The 25,123-nt window shown below is 39.7% G+C and overlaps 1 protein-coding gene across 7 annotated transcripts in view; it reads right to left on the bottom strand.

Moving 5' to 3' along the window:
* DIS3L2 (DIS3 like 3'-5' exoribonuclease 2) overlaps positions 1-24,874 on the bottom strand; it is a 309,482-nt gene extending 284,608 nt beyond the window's left edge. For 5 of the 7 annotated variants that reach the window (XM_070422394.1, XM_070422395.1, XM_070422398.1 and 2 more), the window contains exons 1-2: positions 24,827-24,874; positions 20,713-20,792 (exon numbers count right to left, since the gene is read on the bottom strand). The gene's annotated coding sequence lies outside the window, so the exon portion shown is untranslated. The remainder of the gene's footprint in view (positions 1-20,712; positions 20,793-24,826) is intronic. The other 2 variants (XM_070422397.1, XM_070422396.1) reach the window with 2 other exon arrangements.
* Positions 24,875-25,123: the final 249 nt, after the last annotated feature.

Raw genomic sequence — 25,123 nt, 5'->3', positions numbered from 1 at the left:
CTTGAGGAGCCTCAAAGTTCAGTAGCCAGGAAGAAGAAAATCAAAGTTGCAAAGATGAAGAAGGATATAAAAGAGAAAACTTGGGAGTGTGTTGTCAAGAAAATCAAGGTTTCAAGAAGGTAATGGGCAATAAAAAAAAGTGAAATGAAAATTGTGTTCATTAAACTTAGCAGCATGGATGTCTCAGGGAGTTTGGTGAGTGCTGTTTTAGTAAAGCAATGGAAATAATAACCAAAGAAAAATAAACTGAGGAATTAATGGGCAGAGAAGATGAGTATAGTTGGCTCTTTCATGATATTTGGCTATGAAGAGGCATAGGTGAAATCAAGAGTTTCCATTTGTTGTTGTTGCAATTATTTTCATTAAGGAAGAACCCTGAAGTGTTCAAATACTGAGAGAAAGGAAGAGTTCAGAAAGCGGGGCCAAGGATAAATTACAGCTTCAATGAGGGAAGGCGGGGATGGGTTCATTATGATTAGTACTCGCCCAACACGTCCTATACCCTCAAGTTCACACAATTCACTCATCCTCCACTCTAACCTCACTCTTAAAATTATACCCATTAAACAACAGCTCACCAGGCCAGTGTGGTTCAGTGGTTGAATGTCAACCTATGAACCAGGAAGTCATGGTTCAATTCCTGGTCAGGGCACATGCCAGGGTTATGAGCTTAATCCCTAGTGGGGGGCGTGCAGGAGGCAACCAATCAATGATTCTTCCTCATCACTGATGTTTTATCTATCTCTCCCTTTCCCTTCTTCTCTGAAATCAATAAAAATATTTTTTAAAGAAAAAAGAACAGCTCAAATTCCATATCCTCTCCCCTCTGTGAATCTCACCTAATTTCTCTAGCTCTTGTGATCCCTTCTCAGCAACCCCATAGTATACTATGTTTTCCACATTTATTTGACCACTATCCTTAACAGCAGGTTCCACAGAATATACACTGGAAAATGAACATCCTACTTCCTGTCCAGCTCATGTCCTACCCCCTCAATACAACCTTTCCTAACCATCCCAGAATAAGTAATACCTCCTTTGTAAAGTCCTGGACAATTACAACATTTAGCATTAAATTTTTAAGATCCTAGAATGTAAGTTCCAAGAGTGTGAGGATTTGTCTGTCTGGTTCACCAGTGTATCACCAGTACCTAGTAGGGTGGGTACCCAGGAAATGTTTACTGACTTAAGTAATTAAAATACCCTGTTACTCCTCAACTATAAATTATTGAACAGTAGAAACTATGTCTTATGCCTATTTATACATAATGCCCTACAAAAGATATGTTGAATAAGTTTTATAACAATTATGACCTAATATCACAATGGAATTTAAAAGACACAATTTGATAATATACCTTGACATTTATGAAAAAGAATAAAAAACCTGTGTGTTTCTTAACTCTAATTTTAAAAGATAATAATAGTTGTCCTCAAAATACTAAAACATATCACCATATTCCAAAATTTAAGAAAACCCTTAAAGACAACTGAACTATTTTCCCCCTATTTATATAATTATTTTACAAATTTGTACAATACTCTAAAATCTCAGTGCCTATTATGAAACTTATCTGAATGCTGGAGTTTAATATTTTCACATCCTGATAACATGCAGGAGCACAGCAGTAAAGGCAGGAAGTGTAATAAGGATATTGTTAGGGTGGACCTAAGTATCATCTCCCTGCCTAAAAAGACAGAATGGTCTTAATGTCACTAAAGTATCAGAGTTCTGGTCATAAATAACACAACAAAATACAATTTGTAATGAGGCAGCATACAAAATCCAAACCAAAAGAGGTCTCTCAAATATAAGCTTTGCTATCAAACAAGGCCCCAAAATGCTGAGGTGAAAATTACTTCATTTTTCAACAAATAGCTTCATTTCTCATATATACTTTGTACAGTATTTAATTTAAATTCAACTTCATGTTTCTCTCCCATATTTTATTGTTATAATTAAAATTATCTACAGAATTACTAAATTGAAACAAATAAAATTACTTCTTATACTTTAAAGACTCTCATAACAATTGGTACTTTCAACCCACAGAAATTTATTCTATCTTCTCTTTTTAAGAAAACTTTGGAGACAAATTCTAGACAAAGCACCAAAAGGCTCAGGTTAAACACAAGTACCTTTAGAGACAAGAAGAAATGTCTCTTTATCCAGTAGAGGGAAGGAATGAACAGAGAAGCTTGTGCAATATAAAACAATGGAAACTATGCCCTAACCGGTTTGGCTCAGTAGATAGAGCATCGGCCTTTGGACTCAAAGGTCCCAGGTTCGATTCCAGTCAAGGGCATGTACCTTGGTTGCAGGCACATCCCCAGTGGGGAGTGTGCAGGAGACAGCTGATCAATGTTTCTCTCTCACTGATGTTTCTAACTCTCTATCCTTCTCCCTTCCTCTCTGTAAAATAATCAATAAAATATATATTTAAAACAATGGAAACTAAATTAAAACTTCAGTTTTTAACAGAAATCAGAGCCTAAGGAAGCACATGAAGGTACCCATTGATGTTAGAATTAATGCTCAGCACCCAAATGGCAAAAGAAAGTATCTTAAAATATATTTTTTTTTCATTATTTTTTATAACAAGTGAGCAGTCACATTGGAGTATCTGCCATGATCAGTAAACTTGAGCAATAACAGGATAAAAAAATATTCTCTCTCCTGAAATAATTCAGAGGCAGTACTTCAACAGCACTGAAGAAGCCGCTGTAGGAGGTATTGGAAATCATGACATCTATTTCATTAACTCTTAGTCCTTGCTATCAGATAAAGTCTGTCTGGGATCTTACCACTTTTCTTAATTACTTTCAGGAAGACTTCTTTATCTTTTTATTTTAAAACATGCACAAAGCCCAGCTGGAGTGGCCAGTAGTTGAGCGTCAACCTATGAATCAGGAGGTCATGGTTTGATTCCTGGTCATGGTACATGAGGGGTGTGCAGGAGGCAGCCGATCAATGATTCTCTCTCATCACTGCTCTTTCTTGCTCTCTCTATCTCTTGCCCTTCCTCTCTGAAATCAATTTTTAAAATGTAGGGAGCAGCTATAGGGTCAAGCCTCAGATTGACCTGTGGCAGGGCCACAAACAAGTCCCAGCTTGGAGGGCAGAGCCCTCTTAGCATAATTAAGCTTAACCTTAAGCCCTCCCTAGTTCCTTCCTAGGTAGCTAGCTAATGGGCTGTGGGAGGTGCAGCAAGTGCTGCCAAAACAAGGTGAAACTCACAAGAACATTGTAAACATGTTGACCACTACCCTTGTTTTGATCTGACTATAAAATAAAGCCTCTGCTTGCAGGCTGGATCTTTCTGTGTCCTCATCCAGACATAGGAGATCTGCTGAGCCCCAGCTGTATTCTGTATTCTCTTTGTCTGTCTTCTTTAATCCTTCACCGCCGCTCCTCAGGTTCACCCTTGGCCATGCTGGCACGGCACATGTAGTGCCCAACGTGAGGCCTGAGTATGGAGGAACTACAATTGCAAGGTGAAAGGATGCTCCAGTGAAGCATGTGCAGAAAGCAAAAAGTAAGGTAAGGAGCGCAGCTTAGTAATAGCTAGGCGTAAAACATGGGAAAAAAGGATCTCTAAAACAATGCAAATTCCTAAATTTCTTAAGGTGTCAAAAGGTACTCTCTTAAATCAGGTTCAAGGAAAACGAGCGCCCTTGTCATCTTTAACTATGTGGGTTCTTGTTCAAACTGCATTATGCCCACTTTGTATGACGCCTTGGGACAGGCAGGTTTTAGCAAAAATAACTTTAGATGCCAGTCAATGCTGTGGGGAGAGCAGGATATGACAAGATCTGTGAACAACAGGCTGAGATCTAGGCCGCATTCTGGCTGTCCCAGGCAATATAAAAAACATCTGAAAGATCCATGAAAAGAACTTTGATTTATTAAGTTTTATCTGTGTGTTGTGGACACTGGTCTGTTGATTGTTGTTTTAATCTGTCTTTGTTGTTTGATTTTATATGTTTATTGTTAGTCTATTAAGCATGGCTTTAATTTAATTTTAAAGAAACAGTAGACGGCCAGGTCATTACTAAATTTCCCCAGAGCAAACAGAATATGGGATGGAGAGAAAGAATATAAACAATACACATGGCTGAAGACACAGGTTCTAGGAAAAATCCCTAGACAAAAGGAAGTAACCAAAAAAGGCCCCAGCCCATTAATTACTAGGTCTTTTGGTGATCCTGTAAAATGGACGCCCACTCTCAGGAGTGTTATTAAAAGTCTCATTTTCGCCATGTTTTTAGTTCCAGTCCGTCATTTGAAATTTGGATAGATGAGACATTTCTCACAATTTAGGGATACATCTGGGATTTCTATACCCATGAGGAGAAAAAGGCTAGCTTAAAAGAAGGTGTGCCCCGCCCAATCTTGGGTGGCTCTTGAACTGAGCCCTGTATCTCTTCATAGATGCTATAGAATAAATCCAAGACTGTTTCTCTTTAAAAGATGGCAAAAATGACACAAGGAAAATATACAGGCTGGGCTTAGGCAACAAGATTAGTGTTTCCATAATAATGGGTAGTTCTTGAATAATAATGGACTGCATTTCAAGGTTGCCTCACAGGTCCTGGGGCACTCCTGTTTTTATAAAGGAAAATAAAATAAAACAATACTTTAACATTAAAGTCACTGAAAGTAAGTTATCTCTGTTACAGAATTTTTCAAAGAAAATGCCTTGGATAATAATAATTAGCTTTAAAATCTCAAAATTGTTAAAACATAAATAAATAGATGTAACTAAAATGAAGGAATTTGTATTAAAGCTTTTTCAGTAATAATTATAAATATATTAATAATGAAAGTCCAGGCTGACTGCACTCTCTGTTAGAAGAAAGGGCCAGTCACCTTTCTCCCTATAAAAGCAGAAAAACCACAGCAGCAACCTTAAATGTTATCTCTAAGGAAAAATGTGGCAGTTTTACATTCAAGCAGCTACGGAGCTGCTCCCTCCTCCCCCTGCCTTTTCACCATGACTCTACATAATTTTCCAAAGTCCTTGGTAACTTAAAGACTTCAGAACATTGCTAAATTAAATTATAAAAATTGTTAAATATCTAGGTATTTTAAAATGACATGGTACTGAAATGTCAGTCTGAGTTTGCCTCGTGTGAAGAATCTAGAGGATAGAATTGAATCTATTAATTGAATGTGCCTTGTTTTTTGTTTGAAATATATCCTTAGAGATGTGGATATGTTGATAGTCTGAGAAATGCTAGGTGTTTGGCTTGCCAGCTAGAATATGAGGCTTCTGGGAGTTTGGAGTTCAGGTTAGGTTGGGAGAAATTGTATGGTTGTGATGGCAGAGTGCATGGAGTGTGGAGGTTAGAGGAATGGTTCTTGCGTTTTCTCTGGAGAGATGGGTGGTTCGGAGTGTATTGTGGTCCTTATGTGTATTGTGTGTGGTGGAATTTCAACCTAGGATATAGTATTTTGTTGGCGTAATTAGAGGATAAGGATTAATTCTATGGTCTGAACCAAATTTTTAATGTTAAGACCAGTTTGAATTTAACTGATGTCTTCTAAAAATAATTACAGAAAGTGTATAATATAAACTTTGGGTTAAGTATATTTGATAGTCTTTCCAAGTTAAATTTCAAGACTTTAACCGAGAGATAGCTTTGGGACATTTCAAGGGCCCTGGAATGGTTCAAGGATTTATTCTCTCTTCTTAAAAGAAATATTTTTAAACTAAATTAGGCCGATCTAATATACTCAAAATAACGTGGGAAGCTTTATCAAATAAAAATTACTGTGTTCTATTTAAATACATATGAGCAATTGGTTCTAACAAAGTCCACAGAAAAATTTGCAAAAAGAATACTGTTAAAAAGTAAATTTAAAAAGGAGAAATTTTAAAATCTCTTCCACTACTATTTACACAGTAAACTAAAAAGTTATTATTCAGACATTAAATCTCACCATTAATGAGACACCATAAAGAAAAAGAAAGTTACTTTTACTTGAGATACATGCATTGCAGTATTGGCCAGCATGTTTCTCTCCTACTAGTTTTTCTGAAAAGCAACCAAGTTGGTTCTGTTTAAAAGAAAGTAAAAGTTTTTAAGAGAAATTCCCTAAATGTGGCTTAGAGATTGCTCTGGGAAAAAAATACAGTGGGAAATGCCCTTCAAATACCTAGGAACTATACTTAAAAATCAATGTATCAGGTCTTAAAAAATAGAAATACAAAAGGATTGCCTCAAGACCTTAAATGACTTTTAGAAATTATTAGAGGACATTAATTAGTTAAGACCTTATCTAAAAATCTCTACGGGAGAAATGACAACTTTATTCAATATACTCAGGAATCCTAAGAAAATTTTTATTAAGTGTATGCAAAGACCTACAGATTCATTTTTCTAATTTTGTGGCTCACTATAACAGCAGTTTGCAACCATCTAAAAAATATAAATGCCAAGTGGTTTGGGGGTATCTAGTAATTCCTATCTTCCCTAAATCAAGGACACTTAAAAGTAAATAATTTTGCCCTAACCGGTTTGGCTCAGTGAATAGAGCATCAGCCTGCGGACTGAAGGGTCCCAGGTTCAATTCCGGCAAGGACATGTACCTTGGTTGCGGGCACATCCCCAGTGTGGGATGTGCGGGAGGGAGCTGATTGATGTTTCTAATTCTCTATCCCTCTCTCTTCCTCTCTGTAAAAAATCAATAAAATATATATTTTTTTAAAAAGTAAATAATTTTGCCTCCCTAACCAAAGCTTATATCTATATACTCAAAAAGACTAATAGCAGCCAATTAGTGTCATTTACTGTCCACACCCTAGGACAAATAAAGTTAGAAAATAAACCCTATTTCAGACTAATTTAAATTGGCAAATTGAAATAAGTGTATGTGCCAGGGGAACTAATAGTGGAAGGTTACCAGAGGCTTAGTATTGTCGCAAAGGCTTGTCTCTCACCTGGAGACTACTTATTATGGAAGTATTTTACCCGTGTTTGTGCTGACATTAAACCAGCCTATGCTCAAAGAGTGTATTAGCTGCCGCATTAAAGGAGATGTTACTCTCTGGTCAGCAAAAGGGGGCTGTTTTAACTGTGGTAAACTAGGGCATTTTGCTAAACACTGTAATGTTAGAAGTAGAAGTCAAAAGGCTACAGGGAATAGAAACAAGCATCCTGGACTATGCCCAAGATGCAGGAGAGGAAAGCATTGGGTAAATGAATGCCACGGGAGTGTATGGTCCCCTTCCTGCGGGCTTGATGGGACTAATTTTAGGGAGAAGCAGTCTAACTTTGAAAGGGTTTCAAGTTCTCCCTGGAGTGATAGATCAGGATGATACTGGATAAATTAAAGTAATGGCACAAACAATTAATACTATAAATCAGGTATTACCAGAAACAAAAAATAGCACAAATTCAAGGTCAGGCAATAGCAGAAAGAGCCAATCCTATTCTTAAAAAGCAATTACAAAAACAAAAAGGGGGAGAAGGATGTTATGTGTTAAATTTTTTGAATTATGATGTAGAAAGCTGTACAGCGGCCGAAAGGCATCAGACCTCCTGTGCAATAGCCTGGGTAGAAAGGATGCACAAACCAGAGAAGACTTTTACCAGATCCAGTAATGACGTGGGGAAGAGGTTGTGTTTTGTATCTTTCCAGAAGGAGCAGCACAGCCAGTTTGGGTGCCAGAGAGTTACGTGCATTACCACAATGTACCCAGAAAAGCTCCTTGTGCCTTCATTCAAAAGACGGAGAGTTGCCCCGATGACAGCAATGCAGAAGGAGAAAACGAAGGCTACGTAAGGGGCCAAGGTACCAACATGGGGTCAGCTGAAGAAGTTAATGACTAAGGCCCAGCAGATGGTAGAAAAGCAAGAAGTGGAAGCTACTCCCTCAACCACGTTTCTGGCTATGCTAGCATTGGTTAGCTGCTAGTCTTCTGTAAAGTCTTGCGCAGCCAAGTCCGAGGACTCTGAGTAAATATATACCAGCAGCAAAAGAAACTTTCATTTTGTAGCTAAAAATGTTAACATGTCAGTAGTTTGATTTCTTTCTTATTGCTGTGTTGCATTGGCATTGTTTTGTTATTGTTTTAATAGCCAGAGCTTTGTTCTTGATGTTCAAGTTTTACTTTTACTGTAGTAGCTTAAAAACAAAAAGGGGGAGATGTAAGGAGCGGCTATAGGGTCAAGCCTCAGACTGACCTGTGGCAGGGCCACAAACAAGTCCCAGCTTGGAGGGCAGAGCCCTCTTAGCATAATTAAGCTTAACCTTAAGCCCTCCCTAGTTCCTTCCTAGGTAGCTAGCTAATGGGCTGTGGGAGGTGCAGCAAGTGCTGCCAAAACAAGGTGAAACTCACAAGAACATTGTAAACATGTTGACCACTACGCTTGTTCTTTTTTTAAAAAAAAAAAAAATATTTTATTGATTTTTTACAGAGAGGAAGGGAGATGGATAGAGAGTTAGAAACATTGATGAGAGAGAAACATCAATCAGCTGCCTTCGGCACACCCCCCCACTGGTGATGTGCCCGCAACCAAGGTACATGCCCTTGACCGGAATCGAACCTGGGACCCTTCAGATCGCAGGCCGACACTCCATCCACTGAGCCAAACCGGCCAGGGCCACTACGCTTGTTTTGACCTGACTATAAAATAAAGCCTCAGCTTGCAGGCTAGATCTTTCTGTGTCCTCATCCAGGCATAGTAGATCTGCCGAGCCCCAGCTGTATTCTGTATTCTCTTTGTCTGTCTTCTTTAATCCTTCACTGCCCCTCAGGTTCACCCTTGGCCATGCTGGCATGGCACAAAAAATATATTTAAAAACATGTACAAATAGAAAAAATGATATGACTGTATATTCATCTGAAATTCAACAATTGCCAATTAATTAGCCAATATTATTTCATCTACTACTACTACTACTCTCTCTCTCTCTCTCTCACACACACACACACACACCCACACACACACACATCTCTCCCACATACATATACACATACTAAATTATACTGAAGCATGTAGGAAGACTTTTAAATCCCCCTTTTAAAAACTCTAAATTACAGGTCATAAATGGAAAAATATTCTATTCAATAGCAAACAATTCAGCAACTTCTAGCACTCCTTAGGGCTTTTATTTACATAAAGCATAAATTTTTATAGAGCAAGGTTATCATACAGGGTAACTCAAATTTCATGTTGTGTTACAGAAGCAGATATTTAATAATAGAGTTGAAAAATAATTCATCTACTAGCAATGTACATAATTTAAATGGTAATCGAAGCCATCATCTACCCACATACACTAATCTCAAAATTAATGAGACAAAGGGAAAAAAGGTGCATGTGGCAATTTGGAAAAATATGTGACTTTCAAAATCGATAATCAACTGAACAATGTGATTAAAATGCACAAGAATTGAAAGTAGTTTTCCCTAAATTTATATTACTTCTAATAAAATGTCAGTTTTCTTGAAAAAAAATTTTATTTTACACAAGAGATTAATATCAACCTGGCTTCTGTGTTAGTTCTATTTTTTGTTTAATCTTTATTGTTGAGAGTATTACAGATATCCCCCTTTTTCCTCCCATTGCCCCTCTCCACCCAGTTCCCACCCCACCCCAGGCCTTTATCACTCTATTGTCTGTGTTCATAGGTAATACATATAAGCATGTAAGTTCTCTGGTTAATCTCTTCCCACACCTCCCCCCCTCTGTGATTCATCAGTCTGCTCCATGTTTCCATGCCTCTGGCTTTATTTTATTCATCAGTTTATTTTGTTCATTAGATTCCTTGTTCATTTATTTTGATTTTTAGATACAATTGTGGGTAGATTTGCTTTTATTATTCATATTTTTATCTTTTATTTCTTCTTCTTTTTTTGAATATATTTTATTGACTTTTCACAGAGAGGAAAGGAGAGAGACAGAGAGTCAGAAACATCGATGAGAGAGAAACACCAATCAGCTGCCTCCTGCACACCCCCCACTGGGGATGTGCCTGCAACTCAGGTACATGCCCTTGACCGGAATCGAACCCAGGACTCCCCAGTCCGCAGGCCGACGCTCTACCCACTGAGCCAAACCGGCCTCGGCATTTCTTCTTCTTCTTAAAGAAAACTCTTTAACATTTCATGCAATACTGGTTTGGTGGTGATGAACTCCTCTAGCTTGTCCTTGTCTGGGAAGCTCTTTTTATCTGACCTTCAATTCTAAATGATAATTTTGCTGGGTAGAGAAATCTTGCTTGTAGGTCCTTGCTTTTCATCACTTTGAATACTTCTCACCACTCCCTTCTGGCCTGCAAAGTTTCTGTTGAGCAATCAGCTGTCAGTCATATGGGCACTCCCTTATACATAAGTATAGGAACATTGACCCTGCAAGCAACCCTATCTGGGAGAAAGCTTCCCCCAAGTTTTTGCTCTGATGCCAGACTCCAGTTCTCCACTGTATATCTCTGAATCCCACACCCTCCCCTCCACCCAGCCATTGCCCCAGTGCTGGAGCCCAGAGGGATCAAGTTCGAATAAGTCCATGTACCAGCCCTTTAAAGAGGGACTGCCCGGGTCTCCAGCAGCCTCCGTTTCACTCAGTCACAATCCCACTGGTTTTCATAGGCCGAAGTTAAAGGGACTTCTCTTCCCAGCTCTGGAACCCTGGGCTGGGGGTCTGGTGTGGGGCTGGGACCCCTTACTTCTCATAGGAAGCCTCTGCAGTGGAGATACCCCTCTCAATTAAAAACATACCACACATGGGTGTCGGACCAGCCCGTTCTGTGCCTCCACCCCTCCTATCAGTCTGGATATATTTCTTCTTTACTTCTCCAGTTGTAGGACGTCCATTCAGCTAAATTTCAGGTGGCTCTAAATGAGGGTTATTCTGTATTTTAGTTGTAATTTTGATGTGGTTGTGGGAGGCCATGAGTACCCGCATTTATCTACACTGCCATCTTGTTTCTTTGGTTCTGTATTTTAAGAATTCTGTCAGTTATATCATTACTTTCTTCTTGGAAAAGTATTGCTATACCCAATGCCTACTCTCAGGGCTATAGCTGAAAATATCTGGAATTTACTTCCTTCAGTCTCATTCAGCCCCAAGTGAGTTAAGACCTACTGAGGACCACATTCCTGCTTACAAGACAAGGCCCCTATAGGGTCTTGCAGAATGTTCACAGAGGAACACATGCAAAGTTACAAGCAGTTGTCACAGAGAAGAATTCTAGCATTATTCAAGGCATCTGGAGGGATGCAGGACACAAAATCTAGACAGCTAAATAACTAAGAGTAAATGCAGACCACTGATAGAAATATGGGGAAACTTTAATGACCCCCCCTATGTCAGTGATGGCGAACCTTTTGAGCTCGGCGTGTCAGCATTTTGAAAAGCCCTAACGTAACTCTGGTGCCGTGTCACATACAGAAATTTTTTTATCTTTGCAACCATAGTAAAACAAAGATTTATATGTTTGATATTTATTTTATATATTTAAATGCCATTTAACAAAGAAAATCAACCACAAAAATGAATTCGCGTGTCACCTCTGACACGTGTGTCATAGGTTCGCCATCACTGCCCTATGCCAATCTGCCAATTTTGGATCTGGTCTGTCAGCTGAGCGCCCTGTGACGGGACCTGAGAGAAGACCTACAAAGAAAACTGATGGGAGCCCTCCTTTCTGTGGATAAATTATGTTCCATATTCATACCTTTCAACATGAGTAAGTTTGAAAGATGGTAAGTCTAGGGTTTGCAGCTTTTAAAAATTCTACATTTTCCAGATAAAAACCTCTACCACACACGAGGGCATCACCATGGATTTAATAGTTAATAATTTCAGGAAGATAATAGGACAATCAACAATTAACCAAAATAATTCCAAAAATTTTGAAATGCAACTAAGACAGACCTGTGGCCTTTCTCCTTGCTGCTTCTAAAAAACTCAAAACAGCAACACTGGAATCCCTGCTTCTCAGAGAGACAAAACAAAACTGAGATCCACAGGGCCAGGGAAATATGCTAGGCTTCCACACAAGCCTTCTGGGCAGAAGAGCAGAGTGTGGGCATTGGCTCCAAAGCAAAGGTCAGAATCTTAGGATTATTTTAAAACTTCATGCTGCAAGTGTTCAACCTATCATTTACTGGTACATCACTAAGATCTTGCTGCCTATAGATACACATAAAATATAAAACCTAAATTCATATAGAGTATAATTCCTTAATCCAGATGTGAAGAAATCCAAAGTTATGATTCCCACAGCAATTGTACTCTTGGCAAACCCATATACATGTATTCCGTATTACTTCAGATGGTAGTGACCTTAAAAGAAATCTCCATACCTAATTACAAAGAACAACTCCCAGACAGAGCAGAGATTACAAATCTACCTTCTTTCAGGGATAGTGGAGCACTTTCTTTGAAACAATTAACAAAGGCTAGACCAAGCACTGAAGAATGTGCTGGAAGAAACAATCCTGACCTGGCCTGAAGGACAGACAACTTAACAGGGTTTCCTCTAAACTCTCATTTCCAATTTTCAAAGACAACCAGCTGTTTGATGTGTAAAATATTTCATTTCAAATATTACTGAAAAACATTTGCATTGTGATTCCATTTTACAGATTTCAAAAACATGAAAAATTAAATACCTTAAGGATATAAACTATGTGGTTCAAGTATGAAGAAGATATAAAACTCAGGTTACTTCTGAAAGAGGAAGCAGTAGAATCAGGAACAGAATCACAGAGAACTTCAAAGGCAATGATAATCTTTCCTTAAACTAGGCATTTGGGCACATGAGTATCCATTGCCCTATTATTCTGTATACCTTACACATATTTTACATTTATTATTTTGTAACTTCTCAGTATTTAATAAAAGACCACAATTTTAAAATAAGACTGTACAGAATTCATGTCAACACATATGCAGTCTTTTAATACTAGATACAATTTCTGCCAAAGAAAACCTGTTTGATTCTATCACGTCCTTCTAAATAGTTACTTGCTAGGAGTTTGCAAAATCCTTGATTTTCATCTTTTCTTCTGAAGTTGCATTAACAAGGAGATTCATGGAGGTAGGGAGGGCTTACAGCAAAGGGCAAAGCACTCTGATCAAATTCACTGAAAACAATTATCATTCATTTCAGGGAGCTTCAGCAAAGAGGGTACTTGCCAGAACTAAGAGCAAAAAGGTTTGCATAAGATAATTGAGAGCACTGCAGGAGGAGTGATGTGATTTGAACAATAATATGTTTTTCCATTATTTTTAACTGATAAAAATTCAATGAAACCCTGGTTGAACCTCAGCTCTCAATTCTTTTGCAATACAAAAATTAGAATGAATCCTGTTGAGCACTTGCCTTGTCAGAGCCAATTCTGCATGTGGCGGGCAGCTGTGAGTTCAAGGACAGTACCAACATACTCCTCCCTACGAGGCAGAAGTTGAAAAGTCCCAGGCTTATCATACTTAATGATGAAAGACTAAATACTTCCTAAAATCAGGAACAAGACAAAATACGTCTGCTTCTACCACTTCTATTTAACATTGTACTGGGAATTATAGCCAGTGCAATAAGAAAAAGAAATAAAAGATTAGAAAGGAAAGAATAAAATTGTCTGTATTCACAGAAAACATAATTTTTATGTGGAAAATCCAATTGAATCTATAAAAGAGCTACTAGAATAAATGAGCATAACCAGGTTGACAAAGAAGATCAATGTATAAAAATCAATCATATTTCTATATACTAGCAACAACTAATCAAAAATACAAAGTTAAGTTGTGGCTGGTTGCTCAGTGGTTAGAGCATTAGCCTGTGAACCCAAGACTCACGGGTTTGATTCCCTGTCAAGGGCACATACCTCGGTTGCAGGTTCGATCCCCAGCCCTGGTCAGGGTGCGTGCAGGAGACAGTCAATGTGTCTCTCTCACATTGATGTTTCTTTCTTTCTCTTTCTCTTTCTCTTTGTCTCTCTCTCTCTCCCTCCTTCTCTCTCTCACTCTCCCTCCCTTTCTCCCTCCAAAATACCGACTTCTGCGCATGGGCCACGAAGTTTCACGCGCCTGCATGTGGTATTTTCATGTGGGCGCGCACGTACAGTGCAATTGAAACTTCGTGGCCCATGCGTAGAAATCGGTATTTTGTGGAAGAGCCACACTCAAGGGGCCAAAGAGCCACATGTGGCTCGCGAGCCGCAGTTTGCCGACCACTGAAATAGACAAACAGATCAATAATGAAACAGAAAAGAGAGTCCAGAAATAAAACCACACATATATAGATTTTCAACCTAGGTATAACCTAGGTACAAGGAAATTTAGTGAAAGAATGGTCTTTTAAACAAATGGTTCTACAACAATTGTATTCCATATGTAAAGAAATAAAAGAAATGACATTTGATCAATACTTTGTTCTATACATAAAAATTAACTCAAAGTGGATGATAGATCTAAATGTAAAAACTAAGACTTTTAGAATATAGGACAATGTCTTTGTGATATTAACTTAGGCAAAGATTTCTTAGCTAAAGCAACAAAAGCACAACCCATAAAAGAAAAAAATTATAAATTGGACTTTATCAAAATTAAGAATGTCTCTCTTTAAAAGACACCATTAAAGAGAATGGAAAGAGTAGAAGAAAATATCTGCAAATTTTATGTCTTAAAAATGACTTACATCCAGAATATATAAAGAACTTCTTAAACTCAGTTATATGAAAACACAGAACCCAATTAAAAATTGACAGAAAATGTGAAAAGACACTTCACCAAAGCTATATGGATAGCAAATATGCTAAGCATCACTAATTGAAGAAATGTAAATTAGCCGAAACCAGTTTGGCTCAGTGGATGGAGCATTGGCCTGTGGACTGAAGGGTCCCGGGTTCGATTCCGGTCAAGGGCATGTACCTGGGTTGCGGGCACATCCCCAGTGGGGAGTGTGCAGGAGGCAGCTGATCAATGTTTCTCTCTCATCGATGTTTCTAACTCTCTCTCTCCCTTCCACTCTGTAAAAAATCAATAAAATATATTAAAAAAAAAAAGAAATGAAAATTAAAAACACGGTGAGATACCACTATAAATTAGAATGTCTAAAATTTAAAAGATTGGCTATACCAAGGATTGATAAGGATGTGGAAGAACTGAACCTCTTATACACTGTTGGTGGGAATGCAAAATAGTACAGCTGCTTCAAAAAACCGATAGTTTCTTTAAAAGTTAAGCATATACCTACCATATGATCTGGCCATTCTACTCCTAGGTATTTATGTAGCCAAGAGAAATAAAAGTATATGTCCATACAAAGACTTGTATACAAAGTTTCACAGCAGTCTTATTTATTACCAAAACTGGAAATAATATGTCCAACAATGGGTGAATGTATTTTTTAAAGTTATTTAAATAACCCACTATGAGATAGATAGATATATATTATTGATTTCTGAGAGGAAGAAGAGGGAGAGAGGGATAGAAACATCAATGATGAGAATCATTTATCAGCTGCCTCCTGCACACCCCACACTGAGGATTGAGCCCACAACCCAGGCATGTGCCCTGACTGGGAATCAAACCATGACCTCCTGGTTCATAGGTCGATGCTCAACCACTGAGCCACGCCAGCCGGGCAATAGGTGAATGTATTAATAAACTGTGGTATATTCATACAAAGGAATATTACTCAGAATTAAAGGGAAATCAACTGCTAATACATTGAAAACATGAATCTCAAAACAAGAGATCAGCTGAAGGACTTGTATGCATGCATATAAGCATAACCAATGGACACAAGACACTGGCGGGGGGGGGGGGGGGGGGAGGCGCCTATGCCGGGGCGAGGTAGGGGAGGCCAAGGGGAGGTCAATGGGGGGGAAAAGGAGACATATGTACTACTATTTGTAATACTTTAAACAATAAAATAAAATTTAAAAAATAAAATAGAACAAAAAAATTAAATTTAAAAAAGAAAGTAAAAAAAACAATTGATATTGAATGAAATAAGCATAACTATATACTGTATGATTCCATTTATATAAACTTCTAGGAAATGAAAATTAATATGTAATGAGAGAAAGATCAGTGGTTGTCTGGGATGGGGGTCAAGGAGCCAGGATATGATGAAAGCTTTAGGGATGAGGGATATGTTCACCCTCTTGTTTGTGATGGTGGGCTCATGAATCTATACATATGTCAAAACTTAACCAATTGTACACCTTAAATATGTACAGTTTATATGTCAACTATATCGCAATAAATCAGCTTTTAACAAATATGGTTTTAACCCAATAATTAATAATATTTCATAATACAAACTGGGCCCTAATTCATTCATTAAAAATTATTCCTTGTTAATAATGTGTATTTTGTCATAAAAGTCATAGGGCATCCTTATTTCCAAACTATTAAGAAAGACTAATTTGAACTGGCAAAATTCAGTAAATCATAAAATAAATTTCTTATAAAAGCAATAAATCTCTAAACAATATACATTTTTTTCATTAAGGAAACTTAAAATAACTAAAAAGAATAGCAAACCATGTAAACTGTTGATTTTATTTCAAGTAGGATTAAACAACAAAAAGTGCTATTATCTCCTTCCTAATATAACTGCTGTTACAGTTTTATAGTCAATCCTCTATAACTGATTAAAGCTGACCATAGCAAAGAGAGAAAGTAGCAACTATTTCCCTTGAGGAAATGCTCTCTAAATAATGTGAAGTTAAACAGAAATGTCTGGGGCTTCTCTCTGAATCCCTCAGCACCTAGACAATCACCACAAACCTCTCCTCCTCATCAAAGCCTAATGGGAGAAACAATCCAATTTCATTAAAGGAAGCCTACAGAGGAACCTAAAGAAAAGAGTTCTTCAATTAGCATTATATAACTTCCTGCTTCCTCATGGTTTAGATACCCAAACTCTCAAGTCTATCAGATACGCCAACAATTACTTTCCTTCATTTGAAAGATTTTTTAAGCCACAGGGAACAGGTAACTTCCTACTATATCAGCCTACTTCATCACTTGCCCTTTTCTTTATCATCATCACAATACTTATGTTGATGTTCTAATAACCAGTGTAAATGTTGAAATCAGAACCTGATTTAGGGAAGTGGCATGATGTAGCGTGATGGAAGGAATATGGACTTTGGCAACAGACAGACATGGGTCCAAACTTTGGTTCTAATATGTATTGCCTTATGACTCAAGTTTCTCAATAAAAGAGTCAAATCATCTTTCTCAATGGACGAACACTGGTATTAAATGACACAATGTATGTGAATTATTTGACAGATAGTAGGTGATCTATTAATTATAATCTCCACAATACATCATAATTTTAAATAGTGGGGGAGAAAGGTAGTGTTTTTGGACTAACAGTTGACTAAACTTGACTAATTCTAGCCTCAACACAAAAGTTAATCACATAATTGCAACTCTGGGGCACCAAGTTCTTGGGCATCAAGTTCCTACTATGGTTCCAAATAAAATGCTATCTGAAAAGTCCTCATTGTCAAATCTTTCTATCTCCTGTCACATGACACAAAGGAGCATTTTGTGCAGTTCCACCACCACCTTCAGACTAATAAAGACAATAAGAATTCTGGCCATCATCATCAACAAATCAACAAACGACAAGTGCTGGAGAGGATGTGGAGAAAAAGGAACACTTGTGCACTGCTGGTGGGAATGCAGACTGGTGCAGCCACTATGGAAGGCAGTATGGAGGTTCCTCAAAAAATTGGAAATGGAACTCCCATTTGACCCTGTGATCCCACTTCTAGGAATATATCCCAAGAAACCAGAAACACCAATCAGAAAGGATATATGCACCCAGATGTTCATAGCAGCACAATTCACCATAGCTAAGATCTGGAAACAGCCTAAGTGCCCATCAGTAGATGAATGGATTAGAAAACTGTGGTACATCTACACGATGGAATACTATGCTGCTGTTAAAAAGAAGGAACTCCTACCATTTGCAACATCATGGATGGAACTGGAGAGCATTATGCTAAGTGAAACAAGCCAGTCAATGAAGGAAAAATACCACATGATCTCACTCATTCATGGATAATAAAGACCATTACAAACTTTTGAACAATAATAGATACAGAGGCAGAGCTGCCTCAAACTGATTGTCAAACTGCATTGGGAAGGCCAGAGAGAGTTGGGGGGCAGGAGGGAGGGGAGTAAGAGATCAACCGAAGGACTTGTATGCATGCATATAAGCATAACTAATGGACATAAGACACTGGGGGGTAAGGGAGGGTAGGGGTTTGTCAAGGGCGGGGGGGAAAAAAGGACACTTATGTAATACCCTTTGTAATACTTTAAGCGAAAAATAAAAAATAAATAAATAAAAGAGAAATAAAAAAAAAAAAAAAAAGAATTCTGGCCAAGTCTCCCTGACATCACCAATAATGGCTTAGATGGCTGGACCTCAAAGGCATCTTATTCCAGGCCCACAGTTTGATTTTTACTTGTGCTCTGTAGTATTTGAGTGAAGATGAACTTTATTTCCCACAGCAATTCCTCAGATTTAAAAAAAAAAATTTTTGAAGGTTAAAATAGGAGGACACTTTAAAAGTTGAATTTTTACGGAGTGGATCCAGAGACACGGAAGCATGAAACAGATTGCAGAATCTCAGGAAGGCGGAGGAGGGTGGATGGATGGGAGTTAATCAACCAAAGACCTTGTATGCATATATGCATAACCCATGGACACAGAGAGTGGGGTGTTGGGGGCCTGGGGTGGGGGGGGGCAGGGGGCGGGGTGAGTTGGAGGGGGTTGATGCGGGGGGGAAAGGGGGAATTTATGTAATACTTTCAACAATAAAGTTTTTTTTAAATAAATAAAAAAATAAAAGTTGGATTCTATAAGGCTGGTCCTATAATATTACAGGAAAACAAAGTCTGAGGTAAATGGGGAAACTACAAATAAAAGTTTATAAATCTTCCTCACACAAGAAAATGCTTTTTTATACGTTTTTAGCCCTAAAGATATTGAGCCATCTCAAAATCACTTCCAGTCCAATACCCAAAATCAACTGATTCATAGGCATTCTGAGATGAGCACTATATAGTGTGGTACAAATATGATTCTTTCAAAAACATTTAGCAGCAATAAAGCTCACAAAGAAGCATTAAACCTTTGCCTCAAAATAAAAATCAGCTAATCTAAAAAGTTTAATGCATTATGTTTTCCACTTCTGATGGTTTTTTTCATTAGATTTTCATCAAAATTTGTAGGGGAACCCAAGTATGTGTGCCATGGACAAATACATGCAATATAGAGAGCATTAGGAAAAGGTGAGAAAGTCTTAACTCTGATTGCAAAGGTGAAAGAATTACTCAACTGCAGAAGGACTAGTGTAAATTTGATTAATATAACCAAGGATCTAAAAAATCAATGAAGTTCAAAATTTTATGTAGAGCCACCTCTTAGGCAATGAAAGTTCTGAAGACAATCAGTTCATTAAAAAATATTTCCTAGGCATCTAATATGCCTCTGCATAATGTTATGGAGATAGGAAAATGTGCCTGTGCCTCAGTGGTACTTCTGATCTAACTACAGAATAGAGCACTAAATCACAACGTTAGCAGGCTGAAGCAGAAAAGGCACCCACCCAAGAGTTGAAAGATTAGAGCTCTAGTCCCAACTTTGCCTGACTCACTAGATGTCTGCCCCTAAGCAAATCACTGAAACTTCTACAGAACTCAATTTTCTTTTTTTTTTTTTTTTCGCTTAAAGTATTACAAAGGGTATTACATAAGTGTCCTTTTTTCCCCCCCGCCCTTGACAAACCCCTACCCTCCCTTACCCCCCAGTGTCTTATGTCCATTAGTTATGCTTATATGCATGCATACAAGTCCTTCGGTTGATCTCTTACTCCCCTCCCTCCTGCCCCCCAACTCTCTCTGGCCTTCCCAATGCAGTTTGACAATCAGTTTGAGGCAGCTCTGCCTCTGTATCTATTATTGTTCAAAAGTTTGTAATGGTCTTTATTATCCATGAATGAGTGAGATCATGTGGTATTTTTCCTTCATTGACTGGCTTGTTTCACTTAGCATAATGCTCTCCAGTTTCATCCATGATGTTGCAAATGGTAGGAGTTCCTTCTTTTTAACAGCAGCATAGTATTCCATCGTGTAGATGTACCACAGTTTTCTAATCCATTCATCTACTGATGGGCACTTAGGCTGTTTCCAGATCTTAGCTATGGTGAATTGTGCTGCTATGAACATCTGGGTGCATATATCCTTTCTGATTGGTGTTTCTGGTTTCTTGGGATATATTCCTAGAATTTTCTTTTTTTTAAATCCTCACCCAAGGAGTGAGGATATGTTTTCCATTGATTTTTAGAGATAGTGGAAGGAAGGGGGCGGGGGAGAAAAAGAGAAACATCAATGTGATAGAGACACATCCATTGGTTGCCTCTTGGTTGCTCCTGCATGCTCCCCGACCTGGAGCAGGAATCAGACCTGCAACCCAGGTATGTGTCCTTGACAGGAGTCGAGCCTGCGACCCTCTGGTGCACAGGCCGACGCTCTAACCACTGAATCACCCTGGCCAGGGCTCACCTAGAAAATTGCTAAGGGCTCTTCCACTCTGGGTCTATTAAGCCAAGCAAAAGGACAAGGGAGAGGAAATGGGCCTTAGAACTGGAAGGATTTAAATTGACTGAGAAGAAAGGATATTCTAGAGAAGGAGCATGATGGTAAAAATGAACATACCTTGTACAATTTCACTTATATGAGATATCTGGAGTAGTCAAAATCATGGAAACTGAAGGTAAAAGAGTAGGTGCCAGGAGCTGAGGGAAGGAGAAATAGGAAATTGTTCAATAGGTAGAGTTTTCATTTTGCAAGATGACAAAGTCCCAGAGATCTGTTACACAACAATGTAAATATAGTTAACGCCACTGAACTGTACACTTCAAAATGATTAAGAAGGTAAATTTAATGTTTCTATTACCACAATTAAAAAGAGAATCACAGAAATTAGTGTCCTAGAGGTCACACACTAACGCAAAAACATTTCAAATCAATTTCTAGTTTCTAATCCTAATCTCTAAAATTCCTTTTTTTCCCAATTAGAAAAGTGAACATGTATTGCTAGTGGGACATAGAGGCCTCCCCAACAATAAAGCTGAGGGAGCATGTTGAAAAAAATGAGGAAAGAGAAGACAATACAAATACTAAGCAATAGGAACAATACAAAGCAGGCTATTCAAACACAACCTAATTGTGTCATCTCCACAAGCAATCCAGCCTAAATCCATCAAGTAAAACCATATACATAGATGATAAAGAAAAACTCCTCAACCTGTTTCCAAAGCCCAGCACCCTCCGGCACAACTCTCCAGCCCCCTCTCCCACCAGATTCTTCTACAGCTTCTTGCTCCATACAGGGAGCTGTACTACAAGTCCCTAGTCCTCTTCGTGAACTGTGACATCACAGGTCTTTGCCCTTACTGTTTGCTCTGACTAGAACACTGCTTTCCTGTATATCCTTCAGATTTCAGTCCAACTGTCACTTCTGTGACTTCCCTAACTCAAATACTTGTCACAGTTTTATATTTGTGTGATTCTGTGATATCATCTGCTAAGGACAGGGACCATGTTTGCACTCAGTCCCCCTCATGTCCAAGCACAGTGCCTAGTACCAAGTAAGCACTCAATTGGTTGACTAAGTGAATAAATGGGCACTAAATCTATAAGGAATGAATAGGTCTCCTTAAGAGTGTGCATCTTCACAAAATGAATCTTTAGAGAATGCCCAAAAAAATTGAGCCTAAAGTCCCTATTCAACTCTTTAAAAAGAAAAACAAGCCCTAGCCAGTTTGGCTCAGTGGATAGAGCGTTGGCCTGCAGACCAAAGAGTCCCAGGTTCAATTCTGGTTAAGGCACATACCTCAGTTGCAGGCTCCTCCCTGGCTCGGGCCCTGGTCAGGGCTTGTGCAGGAGGCAACCAGTCAATGTGTTTCTCTCACATCAATGTTTCTAACTCTGTCTTTCCCTCTCCCTTCCACTCTCTCTAAAAATCAAAGAAAAAATACCCTCAGGTGAGGATTCAAAAAATAATAATAAAATGAAGTAATTAATTTTAAAAAAAGAAAGAAAATAAGTCAACTCAGATTCATGTACAGGCATACCTCGGAGATGTTGCAGTGTCAATTCCAGACACCACAATAAAGTGAGTCACAATCTTTTTGCTGGTGGAGGGTCTTGCCTACCATTAGTAAAAAATGCAAAACCTGTGAAGCACAATAAAACAAAGCAAAACAAAATGAGGTATACCTGTATAAATTTCTCTAGCCCTTCTATGCCTCTAGGCCAGCCGTGGGCAAACTACGGCCCGTGGGCCAGATCCAGCCTGTTTGAAATGAATAAAACTAAATTAAAAAAAAGACTGTACCCTTTTATGTAATGATGTTTACTTTGAATTTATATTAGTTCACACAAACACTCCATCCATGCTTTTGTTCCGGCCCTCCGGTCCAGTTTAAGAACCCATTGTGGCCCTCGAGTCAAAAAGTTTGCCCACCCCTGCTCTAGGCAAATGCTGAGCATCCAAGGCAGATATTTTAAAAACACAAACAAACAAACATACATACACATGCAGATACACACACACACACACATACACATACACATATACATACACGTACACATAAACCCCATAGGTAAACTATTTCCTGATCCAGCGCCTGCTACATAGCAAACATTCTGGAAATATATGTCAAAATGAAGAAAGCAACATTTCACAAGACTAGTAAGTGTGTATGAAACAGTAACTCTACTTAAATTGTGGTGTCTTATCCTATCTAATAATAGACAAACATGGTAATTGACGATACCTTTGCTACACCTCCCATTGGCTAATCATCATGATATGCAAATTAACCGCCAACAAAGATGGCGGCTAATTTGCATACTGCAGGTAGGGTGGGACAGCGCCATCCCGCCAGCCCCGCCACCATCTGGGCCTGCTATTTGCAACCCGGGGCGGTGGGGCGGGACAGCGCCATCCCGCCTGCCCTGCCACCATCCAGGCCTGCTATCTGCGACCCAGGACTGCGGCCGTCCATGTGCAACCTGACCCAGGGCGGCTAGGCGGTGTAGCAGTGATCGGCCAGCCCGCCTGGCCTCCATCCGGGCATCCCGTGTGCGACCCGGCCCGGGGCAACACCCCAACTCCCGGATTGACCCTGCCGTGTGCGCAACCCGGGGAGGCGGGGCAGGCACCAAGGGATTGGGCCTGCCATCTGCCACCTGGAGAGTGGGCCTAAGCCAGCAGGTGGTTATCTCCCGAGGGGTCCCAGACTGTGAGAGGGCACAAGTGGGGCTGAAGAACACCCCCTATACCCCCCTCCCCCGCCAGTGCACAAATTTTTGTGCACTGGGCCTCTAGTATAAAATAAAAGTAAGACCAACTACAGAAACAGAATAAGGACTCTCTAAGTGTCAAAGTCCCCATTATTAGCCTCATTATATTAGTCCCTTATAGTTCCACATATATCAAAAGCAAAATATGCCAGACAGATTTGTACTATGAAAGAAATAGATATTGCAATCAAGTGGCCTTAGAAATTTAAATAAGTACTATAAAATGTCATATGAGACTATTCACCACACCCTTAAGAATATGAAGAAAGAAACTATTTAGGATTCCCTATCCCCTCCAACATGAATAGTAGACGTTGTATCTATGTTTTAGAGAGGAAACAAATAGTATCTATACTTTAGAGATATAATTCATAAACATAGACCTGAAAACTCAGACCCATACTAATCTCTCCTCCCGCTGATTTTGTATTTAAATAAATGTTATTTTGTAGTTTCCCTAAAATTTAATGTGTGCAGTCTCATGTCTTATTATGCATATAACACTGTAGGTGCTTAATAAATAGTTCTTAAACCAAAATGAAATTATACTGTTTTGAATAATGAATTTTGAGATAGAAACTACTGTATTTTATTCCCAAAAATTAAGTCATTCCCAAAAATTGTTCACATGCCTGTTTGGGCTCTGTTATCATTGGATTAAAGGTAAAGTCGTTATCCAACAATGTTACCATGCCTTCAGACTCAGTTACGGGAGGTGTTCAGTCCCTTGTAGTTCCATATAAATTTCAGTTTTTCTATTTCAAAAATACAGCTGGGATTTTGATATTATGTTGAATCTGTTTTCAAATGTAAATCGAAAACACCTGCCCCTACTTTCTTCAACATAGCAAATTTCACTTGAAACTTCTCCTGAACCTACTCAGTCCCAGGGAGCGTTCCTTCCATAGAAAAATCGGAAAATACAAAATCTTAACTACACAGTATTAACTGCACACCACTAAAGACTGGAAAGTTAATTTCCGGGGAAAAGATCAAATAGAGTCCATTACAGGAGTCTCCACGATCAACAGAACAGATCAAGTCCACCCCTGCGGAAAGCAGCTGACAAACATCAAGTAACATATTTCTAAGAGGCTGCTGTTAGGACTCCTGAAGCGCCCCATCCCTGCCAGCGCCGAACCCCAGTGTCGGGGCCCCGCGAAGGCGCCCACAGGTGCCCCGAGCCTCGGCAGCGTCCTCGCCACCGCGACCAGCCTGTCAGCTGGTTTGCTCCCCGCGCGCCTCGCCGGGCTACCGGGCCGGCCGCGTCTGCCGGGAGCGGGGGCGGGAGGTGGGCCGGGGCGACGTCAGGGCCGGGAGGAACGCCAGCGGCGGAGGGCGCTCGCCCGGGGCCGCCACTGGCGCCCCACGCAGGGCCGCAGGGGCCCCGCAGCCCAGGCCAGGTCGGTCCGGGGAGGGGTCGAAGTGGGGCTGGCGGGGAGGGGGCGGGTGGCCTCACCGTAGCTCCCGGGAGGCCGGCGCCGCCAGGATCCCGCAGTTGCTAAGGAGAATGCTCTTCCGGGTCGGGGGCGGGCGCGGCGGGGTCGAGAGCAACGGTGGCCGGAAGGAACCAAGAGCGAAGCGCGGGCTGGTGAGCTGCGCGGGCGGTGGTCTGCGGTGGCTCCGCTGCTGCAGCGGGAACGAAGGGCCGGGCAGGGAGTCTCCGCAGCTTCTCCCGTCTCGCCTTGCGGGGGCGACTGACTGTGTCGGTGGCTCGAGCTGGACCGCCTCAGGGACGCCTTTCTGCCCGGCCCCG

The sequence above is a fragment of the Myotis yumanensis genome, unplaced genomic scaffold (genome assembly GCF_028538775.1).
Source record: "Myotis yumanensis isolate MYYU_CA2020_CCGP unplaced genomic scaffold, mMyoYum1.0.hap1 SCAF_8, whole genome shotgun sequence".
Classification (NCBI taxonomy): domain Eukaryota; kingdom Metazoa; phylum Chordata; class Mammalia; order Chiroptera; family Vespertilionidae; genus Myotis; species Myotis yumanensis.
The sequence above is the reverse complement of the archived record's forward strand: the minus strand, read 5'-3'. Positions and strand labels throughout refer to the sequence as shown.